The 11,905-nt window shown below is 40.3% G+C and overlaps 1 pseudogene; it reads right to left on the bottom strand.

The window, feature by feature from the left end:
• Positions 1-5,764: 5,764 nt before the first annotated feature.
• LOC103708035 (ammonium transporter 2 member 5-like) lies at positions 5,765-9,824 on the bottom strand (annotated as a pseudogene).
• Between the last annotated feature and the right edge of the window lie 2,081 nt (positions 9,825-11,905).

Consider the following 11,905-nt stretch of genomic DNA (forward strand, 5'->3'; position numbering starts at 1 on the left):
TAGGAGTAGGGGTGCATCTAGATGGAATCTATCGACCTTGATAGATTAGGAGAGATCCTATGTGATTTATAAAACTGAGTTCGTAAATCTTCGGCTGAGGTAGTATGTACAGTGGAAAAGAAGTTTTTCTCTCTCGAACTCAAGTCGAATAAATTTGACATATGATAGACAATGGGGTTTGACGAGTTATCCATGACCTCCGTCCTGTGGGGATCCATAATAAAAGGACTGTATCATACGATAACTGCACCTAAAGATTCATCATTCCATTCTGCTGGGTTGCCACTACATGCTGCTAGGTGTCACTGGTGGATGGTGAGACTCACAAGGACTATCTTGATAATCGATGATCCTTTGTGAGTTGAGTTGGAATTGTTCCAACCCATTGAAAGGAGTTTTCAATGATATTGTGATAGAGATTGCAATATATCTCACTACCAGACAGAATAGAACCTATGGGGTCATACACATTAGAGGTATTGACTGATCCGATAGTTGAATTGTAATTTGGAATCACAAATAAATTATAATTATCAATTTGATTGATAATTGAAGTAACCCACTAAGAGTTAGTGAGTAAGGAATAATTGCAATTGGATTGCAATTTAATTAAATCAATTGGATTTAATTAATTGGGCTTGATCATATTAGACTAGAGTCCTACTTGGAGTAGGATTTCTAGAGTCCTAATTGGATTAGGACTTCAAATTAAAATAGAGTCCTACTTGAAGTAGGATTTCTAAAGTCCTAATTGGATTAGGACTAAAATTGAATAAGTCCTAATTGGATTAAAAGTTCTTAAGTCCTAATTAATTTTAATCTAATAAATTAAGATTGCTCCTAATTGGATTAGGATTGAAGAGTTCAATTGAGTCATGGTTCAATTGAATCCTAATTAGATTAGGATTTGAAGAGAAAGAAAATGGGTGCACTCAATCCTTTTGGAAGAGGATTAGACCCGCCTAGTAAGTGACCCAACCCCCCACATAATTTGATTAAGTGGGGCGTGAGAAAGAGAGGATAAGAGGGAGGGGCGTACGCCCCTCCTTGGCTTTACGTGATGAAAGAAAGGAGGGGCTACGCCCCTCCTCTCTTGGAGATAAACTTGAGCTCCTAAATTTTAGGAGCTCAAGTCTAGGGATTAATTCAAAAAGGGAGGGCTTGCGGCCCTCCTTGAGATAATTTCTAAGTGCATCACGGAAGCCATGAGATAATTTCTAAGTGCATCACGGAAGCCAAGGGCTCTCCCTCTTTTGGGTTTTTCAGCCACAAAGGAAAGGAAAAGATAAACATGAGCTCCTAAAAATTAGGAGCTCATGCTTAGAAATAATTCAAAAAGGGAGGGCATGCGGGTCCCTTCAAAAGGTCTCTCCTTGGAAATACGGGGAATCTTTTCCTCTCCCTTTGAGCCGTGAACAACAACCCTCTTTCTCCCTTTCAGCCATGAAACAAAGAAAAGAAAAACTAGGGAGGTGTGCATCCCTTCTTTATTCCGTTTTCTTTGGTTCCAAGAAAAAGAAAAAAAGAAAAGGCTGCAAGGGCTTTTTATTTTTCTTTTGATCCATCCTTTTTCTTCCTCCTCTCAAGGCAATCAAGAGTTGATTCAAAGAAGAGGATCTCAGCCATCAAAAGCCATCTCTGCAAGGGAGCTAGCACCCCGGGAAGATTCAAAAACTTAGATCGGTCCTCTGCCTCGTGTGGATACCCGTAGAGGCCGGACGTGTGTGCGGCTTCAAGCGAACCTTCAACAAATCCACAATCATCAGATTTACGGTGATCATCTACCCGTATAAGGTGAAGATCTGATCTTCCTAATCATGTAAAAAGTATTTAATCCTAATCTATCTACGAACGACGATTTTAAAATACGTTCATTCGATGAACGGTATCTCGCGCATGCCTTTCTACTGTGTTTAGAATTTTTCTGCGGCGTGCGAGGGATCCCAACAAAAAGTTTCATCATTGTGGTGAGTCGACCCATGAAAATCACAAACCGACTCTAGACAAACAAGAGTCCACCCTAGAAAATAATGAGTCGACCCCTGAACGACCATAATAAGAAGATAGAAAGTTGTAGAACTTAATCCGTTGAAGAGTCGACCCTTGAAAGTAAGAAGTCGCCCCAGTCATTTGATGAGTCGACACATGAACTAAGAGAGCTAACTCCTCAATGACCACAATAAAAAGATGGAAAACAACAAAAACTACAATAAGTTCAAGATGACATCTAAAGATTACGAGTCAACTACTGGATAACTCGAGTCGACCCCTCTATGTCAACAGTAACAGCTAGCCTTTTTATGAATAAAAACAGTTGTTTTCATCTCACGATGGCTCTATTGTCTTTGTAACGGCTAAAAAAGTATTCCAACCATCTCCAAAGAGTATAAATATATAGGTATTAGAAGTATGCCCTAGAAGCCAACGTGGCTGACACATATTTGTAATCTGGGGCACAAATTTGTAATTTGACTCTTATTAATAAATAAGATTGGGCAATTTGTTTTTCATTCATGTTTTGTATGTGTCCATGAATCGTCCAAGAAATTAATAGATGATGACACATATCCTCAAAGGAGTTGAGAATTTGAGGCATGTGTAATTAGGGATTAATTTCTAAATGCTCCTGATCGATGGATCCATCACGAGGGACGGTGATCGATACACTGAGATTAGTGCACAGATCACTTAGACAGATGGACGAGTCTCGAGTCCATGGTATAGAGACACCGGAGTGATTATGCAAGTACTTGTTAGAGAACAAAGTACTGAGCATGACCAAAGATAGTAGTAACATGGATGTCTATCCACTCGTCAATGACTACTTATGCTGTAGTTGTATGAATGGTCCTTTGATCTGCGATGCCTCAGCTATTCACTATGAGGTTGCTGTAGTTTGACGAGCATGTGAACTTGGGCCCTAGCCATTCGAGTCCTTGTAGTGCGGATTGGCTACAGTAGGTTTATTTTGGAATAAGGTTGCATCTGCTGGGTTGCCACCATATACTGCTAGATGTTATTAGTGGATTGTGAGACTCGAAGGCATTCACTTGATGATCAGTGAACCCTGAGAGTAGAACTGAAATCGTTTCAGTCCACTGAAAGATGTTTCAGTGATATTGAGATGGAGATCTCAATATTTCTCACTACCAGTCAGAATAGAACCTACGGGGTCACACACATAAAGGATTTAATTAGTCAGACTATTATAATTGTGATTTTGAATCATAATAGAAATCAATCATCAATATGATTGGTGATTGAATTAACCCACTAAGTGTTAGTGAGTTAATGGAAGAAGAATTAAGTGGAATTGATTGCAATTGGATTGCAATTGAGCTGATTTAATGGGCCAAATCAAATTAGGTTCGACCCAAATTGATTTGGGTTCATAATTGGGTCAATTTGATTAAACCAAAGTTTGTGCGGATTTTAAAGACCACATGTCGTCGTAGGATGAATATGACTTAAGTCATATTCACATTATGCGGACTTTAAAGTCCACATGGCGTCGTAGGATGCATGCTCCCAAATCAATTAATTCTCCTAATGAGATTAGGAATCCTAATGTGATTAGAAAATTAATCAATGATTAAATAAACACATTTCATGCATCTATGAGCACAAGGATTGGACACTTGGCATTAATCCAAGGGTGGGTTATAGTCCCATACTCCTAATAAGATTAGGAGGAGCCCTAAACCCAACCTATAAAAGGGTAGCAAGGGAGAAGTTATGAATAAATTCTCTTCTCTTTCTCTCCACGCCTCCTCTTCTTTCTTCCTCCTTCTGCACGGCAGCAAGGGATCTTCATCCTCCTCTTCTTCCACGGTAGCAAGGCAAGGAAGATCCACGTGCAAGGTTTCTCCTTCTTCTTCCTCCATCGCGAGCAAGGTTGAAGAAGAAAGGGTTCTTCTTTAAGGAGGTATGTTGTAGATTTTTATCTTCTAATCTATATGATAGTCATTAGAGGTCTTTGCAAGGAGCTAGCATTCCGGTAAGACCTTATCTCAGATGATTAGATCCTCGTGTGGATACTTATAGAGGCCGGATAATTGTGTGGCTCAAATAGGAACCTAGATAGATCATCAGGCTGGGGTGTTCTTCACCTGCATAATTTTTGAAGATAAGATTTTCAAATTAATTTCTTCTGATTTTAGTTTCAGTTTTATGAATCTTAATCAATCTTCCTCAGATCCTAATATTCCCTCCCTAATGAATTCAAAGATCTTCTGGATTTGGATCCAGAAAAATTTTTGAATTCTGCGATCCGAGGCGCGTTCATGCGATGAACGACGTTCCGTTCGAATTCTGCTGCGAACGTCGCATCGAACAGGGCGTAACTCAGCAATAGGAACACCAAAGAAAAAGAAGGGCAAAAAGCATTACAAAGATAAATCCACTAGTGCAATAAAAATAAAGTAGAAGAGCTTCAAAAAGAATATCATTCAAGAGCATCAGTGCGAGTTGAATGATCACATCTTCAATATCAAAGAGTTGGTGAAGCACTTTCAAGAGTAATCGAAGTCAACCAACAGAGTTTAGCACTATTATTATTTTTATTTATTGTCTTAGAGTTGTATTCATAAAGTCAGCACTTAATTCTTTCTATTCTCTACTGTAGCAAGTTTTAGGGATTGAAACTTAGAAAAAAACTCCATCCAAATCTTAAATTAGATTGCTAAGATTTTGATTGATTTTTTGAGAAAATCAACTAGATTTATTGTGAGCTCAAGTAAAACAATCCGTCTACATTTTGGTTGATTTCTTGAAAAAAATAACTAAATTGATTGTGAACTTGTGTAAAATAATTAGTTGAAAGTTTTGATTGATTACCTGAAAAAATCAACTGAGTTAGATAATGAACCTGGAAAACAACTATAGTGTAATCTGGGTTATAGATTATAGTGAAATTTTCAAGAAAGACATCTTGAAGAGTGGATGTAGGTAGAGGGTTGGCACTATAAATTTCTTGTGTTTGCATTGAATGCTTTACTTGCATTAATTTCTTGCATATTTACTTTTTACTTATTTGTTGAAATAATATTCATCTACCAAGCTTTTAATTCTGCTGCATTTACTTAATGATTTCAAAAAAGCCCAATTCACCCCTCTGTTGGCCAACATAGTCAGGCAATACTATCATTGTATGTGAGTGTTCAAGGTTTACTTCAAGCTATTTTTGGAGTCGAATCTTTTTGTGCAGAGCTTTGAATAGGCAAGTTCCATTTCTCCATATTTGAGAGTCACAGAAGGATGTCTTTTTTGTTTCGTGCAAATATCTAGTATACTCGAAGCAACTTATTAGTAAACTTTTTACTCAATTATTCTATATCATCAAAATCAAACCTTTCGGGTCAATAATTTTCTTCTTTTTGATAACAACAAAATCTTTGAGTTTCAATAGAGTATAAACAATCAATATATATATATATATATATATATATATATATATATATGTATGCATGTATACTTATTTTTATTCTTGATTGAATGGTACTTGAATGTTGGTTGATTTTCTAAGAAAATCAACTAGATTTATTATGAGCTTGAGCAAAACAATCGGTGCAGATTTTGATTGATTTCTTGAAAAAATTAACTAGATTGATTGTGAACTCATGTAACTTAATTTCTAAAAGTCATCCATGTCATTTCTAGTTGGCTAGAGGCAACCCAGGCTCTACGCCTTTGCTCTCAAAACTCACCAAACTCCGTGGACAACATGAATAAGTTGCAAAACTTGTCTTCTTCCACCCTTCAGGCAAATGTGAAAAGTTTACAGAGTATTTCAGCTGAAAAATTGTTCAGCAGGTCATGTTCTTGAAAAGGTTGAGCTTTTAGCTGGGGGTTGAAGACTTACTTCAACCGCTATATATGGGGATTTGTACTTAGAGACCACATGGGCAGGCTAATCTCTGCAACAAGTATTTTTAGAGATGGCGATTACGCCGTCCCATCGGGTTCCCAGAAATCCGGCCTACAATAGATTCAAGGCAGGTACAGGTAATGATAAACTTGCTCCGAACTTGCCCCATAAGTCTCTTCTCCGATGCGAAAAAAGTATGATTTGTATGTAAAAAAATAATTTTTATAAATTTGTACGACCTGCTCCATTTAATTCTATCTGTCCCGTGTTGTCTCGAGATTTCATCCATCCAGCCCGCCCTTGAAACAAGCATGGTATGGTTATAGGTAAGGCTTATCTGGTCTCCAACCCATTTCGATCGCTTGGTATTTCTCTTCATAGTTGCAATGTGCATAATATTGGGCTAAGAGCTGCATGGGAGGGCTTATGCCCGGCTGTAATCTGGTTCAAAGTTTCACGAGTTTGGGTGCAGGGAGACTCAGAAACTTGTGATCAATTGGGTTAGTGGTTTTGCTTAATGCTCCCAGTTTCAATCCCCTGGTGAAAGATATCTGGCAGTTCAGAAAAACTCTGCTAGCATTCAAAGCCATACATATCTTTTGGTAGGAATCAATCTGCAGCTAATGCTCGGACAGAGACATCCATTGTGATGCAGAAGCTATCCCTCGTTTTCATATTAAATTGCCGGAGCTGATAGGACCTCTTTTCCCCATCTGTAATTTTATTTTTGTTTAGGGTCAGCCTCCCATGGACCCCAAAAGCCAAAAAAAAAAAAAAAACACTAACGTGACTAACCAGCCGGACCACCCCTCAAGAAACAACTCCTGGTAAAGACATGCAAGAAACATCTTGACTTGCTTTTCTCTCCAAAAATCTGAAAAGTTTCTCGCATCCAGCAATCAGTATTGCAAGGCTCCCCTCACACCATTTGAGCAGCCTTGGCCGGCGCTGTTGACGGAAACTCCTCGAGGTTATAGGCGTTGTTGTGTTTGGTTTTCTCAAACTTCTCTCCATCGCCCCACAGTGCATATGCCTTTTCACCGTGGATGGCATCATCGCCTATCTGCAAGTCCTCTTAGCTGAGGCGAAGCGGCACGATCAGCCTGATGACCAAGCAGATGATGGTAGTCATGGTGACATTGACAAAGATGATGAAGAGGATGCCAGCAAGCTGGACTACTAACTGGCGGAGGCCGGCGCTTGCACGACGGTCCGTCAGGCCGTAGAATAAGCCAATGTACTTGTCGACGCCTTCAATATCACCGAAAAGATGTAATTCAGCCGGGGCTCGGCAAAGAGACCGGTGAGGATGCCCCCGAGACTGCCAGCGACAGCATGGGTGTGGAAATTGGCCATGGTGTCATCGACATGCTTGAGGAACTGGATCTTCTTGTGGAGAATCATCATGGTGTACCAGGGGATGCTGCCTGAGAGGATGCCCAAGATGATGGCCGCCCAAGTCTGCACCACTCCTGCCTCCCATGAAACGAACTTTAAAGTTAGAGCTCAATGTAGACCCTGACTCAAGTCCATTGAGCTAGGAGGTGGAGGCTTGCACCAAGACTTTTAATTGAGGTAACAAAGATATATAGGAGGAATGACTTGGAGCAAATTAAGGGAGTAAAATATTTTTTTAATGGAATTCACATATGGCCCTTCAACAAACTTTCTTTAATCTGGATCAAAAATGATTTCCTGATGAATTAGGTTTCTTGTTTTTGCAACATATCTTTATAAATATCTGAATTTACGTGTATACCCTTGTGAATTTACTATATATATCCTCATAAATTATTCTTGTTGCATATGTGATCAGCATGCTATCTATCACAATGAAGAGACAAATTGTTTAAAACAGAAATGATTGAAATACCTTCAACTTAATAAGAATAGATATATAAAAAAAATAATTTATAAAGATAACCTTGCAAATAACAAACTCGCAAGGGTATACGCTTGGTTTCAAATATCTACATGCAAAAATACCTTTTCTGATTTATTGTGCACTGCCCCCCCAACCAAATGAAGATTGAAACAGTCAGGAGTTATTTTAAGCCTAATCCAAATTCTTTTATTCATATCCCATCGAATCAGTTTAACCTGAGATTTGTGGCTTGCATCTAGCTCTAAATTTAGACGTTTCACCTCCTGAAGCTGATCTTGATTCAATATAGATCAAGCTAGACCCAAGGTCCAAACCAATCCATTTACCACTTCTCTTTACAAATGCATTGGAATTAGAAGCTAAAAAAGGATTACCTGCAGCGGGCGTGATGCAGACGAGTCCAGGGATCATGCCTTGAACAGCGCCGATGACGGATGGTTTGGTGAAGAAGAAGTCGTCAAGGAGGAGCCAAACAAGGAGGCTGGTGGCAGCACACACGTGGGTGTTCAAAACGGCGAGAGATGCATCTCCATTTGCCGAATACGGCCCACCTCCATTGAACCCGGTCCAACCCATCCACAGCAGGCCTGCGCCGGCCAACATGAGCAGAATATTGTTTGGTGGAAATCTCTCCGTCATTGCTGGTCCGAGGCCCCACCTGCGTGTTATGTTACATTTTTCGCACGCCAGAAAAATCATGGAGCCAATGAAGAAGCTATTTTCATATGACTAATTTTATTAGGGTCATGTAAAGTAATGATAACTCTTAAGCCGTATTGTCGCTAGTGATATTTTCATCAGATAGACTGGATTATTTTTTTATGGTTTTGCTCGAATGAAATTAGTTATGGGTGTAATCAGATGGGACTTAGGAAAGGGAAAAATAAAGACTCTCGTCTCTAAATAAAATTCTCAATTAACTAACTGAATCCCATAAAATACCATCCAATCCATTATCCATTATGTGCTTCTTTTGATATTCTTGCATGAATTGGCTTGATGGCCCGTCCAGCTAGCCTGCAGGCTTCTAAGAGCCCCTCTACATGGACCATTCCAAATGGGTTGCCCAAACCTTTAGACTACCCAATGAGGGGTTAAAGTTAAAATTGCAGCCATGGTCCGTCCTGTATGACATGTAAATTGTTTTCTACCCTTCTCAAGAAAATTAATGTTTAAAAGAACAGAAGTTCCATATGTGGTTGTGACCATTTTCTTGTATGAAAAAATATATAAAAATACTAGAGCAAAGCCGGCCCCTATTTTTCCTCTCTCTCTTAATTTCTTCCATCTTTTGTCATGTTCCCAGCAAAATACTCGTGCCCGTATCCATCCTCGCCGTACAGGTCTCCCAAATTATTGTACCGGGCCACCTCAATTCGGAACTTAATAAACTCAAACATACTGGCAGCACTCCGGACCAATATATGGAAACATAGTGAGAGAGTGTGGACAAAAATGTATTTATGTTGATAGCTAGAAATCCTTACCCAGTATGCAGCAGTAAATCAGGCGATCCCTGACGAGAGGTGAATCACGTACCCTCCACAGAAATCGATTACCCCGAGCTTAACCAAGAACCCTTTGGGGTTCCAGACGCTGAAGGCTCCAACGGTGTAGGAGAAGGTGATCCACAGGGGCACAAACAGCATTCATGCATGGAAGTTCATCCTCCCGAGGAGCGACCCGGCGACGAGGATGGCGGTGATGGCGGCGAAAACAAACTGAAAGAAGACGAGGGTGGCCTCAGGATACGCGCCACTAAAACCCTGTTTCAGGAGGGAATGCTGGTCGAGGGCGAAGTTGGGCTTGCCCAAGAAAGGGACGAGTTTCTCGCCGAATTAAGGACATGTGGTACCCCCAGGTCACCCAGCAGATGAGGACGGCAGCAAAGGCGTAGAGGGCCATGAAGGCCGAGTTCACAGCCCACTTCTTCTTGACAATGCTGCCGTAGAGGATGACGAGGCCCGGCACGCTCTGGAGGCCGACGAGGGTCGACGCAGTCAGCTGCCATGCATTGTCGCCATGGTCAACCCTGCCGAAGGGGTCAGGGGCAGGAGCGGTAGTATTGCTCATTTTTCTTTCTTCCGGCTTCCTGTCTGATGAGAAGGGGAGGGCGTGGAAGGAGGGTTGGATTGAGAGGTGGTGAAGTGAAGGGCGGGTTGGAGTCGTATACATATGTGCGTACAACGGGATGAGGGCTTAGTCTGAGAGTACTATGCTCCTAGGAGTTGGCGTTGGCTCCTGTTTGATTTGGTCTCGAGATATCCAACTGGATGCAGCCTTTGTTCATGGTGGAATCTCCGTGAAAATTCCAAGGGCTTCGTGGGATCTAATTTATGGAAACAATGGGCAAATAGCTGTTCTAGCCTTGATTGTGAAATACGCACCTAGACAATGTTTTCCTAACATAGCTTTCACGTATAAGACAAAATTTAAGTTGCTAGCCATCTTGTGGTCGTCGCTCTCTTTCATCTAATGGTTCCGATGTTCAGGAATAATGGATTAGCAAACAACATAGATGCTAACTCTCCAGCACACTTCTCGTCCGAGCTACTCGATCCCGAGCATCCGAAAAGGGATAAAAGATAAAAGGTGAACTGACAGCCCAATAAATTATCTCTACCTCTAATTGCATCAAGGATAAAATGTATTAGAAATGCAAATTTACATAAAATATGATTATCAATTGTAATGGTAGTAAATTTGCCAAATTCATGATGGAATTCACAAAAAGCTTGTTTATAAGGAAACAACTTAATATGTCAAAAAAATACGTAACACATCCGATAAATTTTTAATTAAAGATATTTGAAAATCTGCCCTCTTTTGGCTTTTACAATTACGGCCACAATTAATTCCCTGATAAGGTCCAAAATAGATTACTTCTTGAATACAAAACATGCCATCAATGCACTGTTTCAGTGCACATGGCGAGGACGGCGTGGCGTGCGGCGGGGCTGCTATGGAAGGGTTGGTCTCAGGGGGATCAGTTCTTATGGACCATCCATTGGTGGTCGGCCAACCCATTGATACGCCAAGAGGCGATTAGAGCGTCCTGCACAGCATACCAGCACTACAAGAATAATGGTCATTAGCGACGCATTTTTTGGCCTTTAATGACGCTTTTATGCGTCGCTAAAAACCATCCCGACGCTTTCGTAAGCGTCGGCAAAGCGTCGCCTATGCTACAGTGGAGAAAATGTTTTCCGACGCATCGAAAAGCGTCGAAGGCTTTCCCGACGCATTTTATCGTCGGCAATTGCAAAATTAGCGACGCTTTAAAGCGTCGCTAGATGTAAAGTAACGACGCTTTAAAGCGTCGGTAGCTAACGACGCTTAAAAGCATCGCTAATTGATTTCTGGTCGAAATTTTAGCGACGCTTTAAAGCGTCGCTAATTGATTTCTGGTCAAAATTTTAGCGATGCTTTAAAGCGTCGTTAGAATATTAATTTTTTTTTAAAAATAATTTTTAAAATTTCTAAACCCTGTTTACAAAATCAAAGCCCCATCATGTGAAGGGCTTCTCTTGAGACTGTTGAGTTTATTTGATGAACCGCATGGATGAGACTCCGCATACAGTCCGTTCTACCAGCGTGCATGACGTAATTTTTCGATGGCTATCATTCGGCGGTCCTACCTGATACACCGTTTTCTTTTCTTGCAAAAGAAAACCATTCCTCTTGTTATATTTCTCCTTTTATAGAAGTACGTACCATGCTGTGCTGATCCAAACATGCTTATGACCAAGAACCACTCAAGTCACATTTATCACACAAGATGGCAAGCCTTAAATCGACATTATATACGGAAAGGTGGAGATAAATAATAAGCAAACGATTATCAAGTTCTTTGCCAAAAGAAACTTTTCTCCTCATGAGAGGAATGCATCAGATGGCATCCAGTAAGCAACGAAAGAACTCAAAATTAGCACTCACAAAAGAATAGATAACACTGTTAAAGAACTCATATGCATTTTATTAAAATCATTCGAAGAATAGAATGCATTTATTAAGCACAGGTTTTCCATTACTCACAGACAGACTTATTAAAATTGGCTGCGTTTCTCCTCGGCCAAGAGAAGGAACTCTGTACGAGTTCAACAAATGCTGAAGAAAAAAAGAAATTAAGAAAGCAACTAGAAATTGAAGTTATC

The sequence above is a fragment of the Phoenix dactylifera genome, chromosome 1 (assembly GCF_051530095.1).
Source record: "Phoenix dactylifera cultivar Ajwa chromosome 1, Ajwa_hap1_PhDact_Kaust_v1.1, whole genome shotgun sequence".
Lineage (NCBI taxonomy): Eukaryota > Viridiplantae > Streptophyta > Magnoliopsida > Arecales > Arecaceae > Phoenix > Phoenix dactylifera.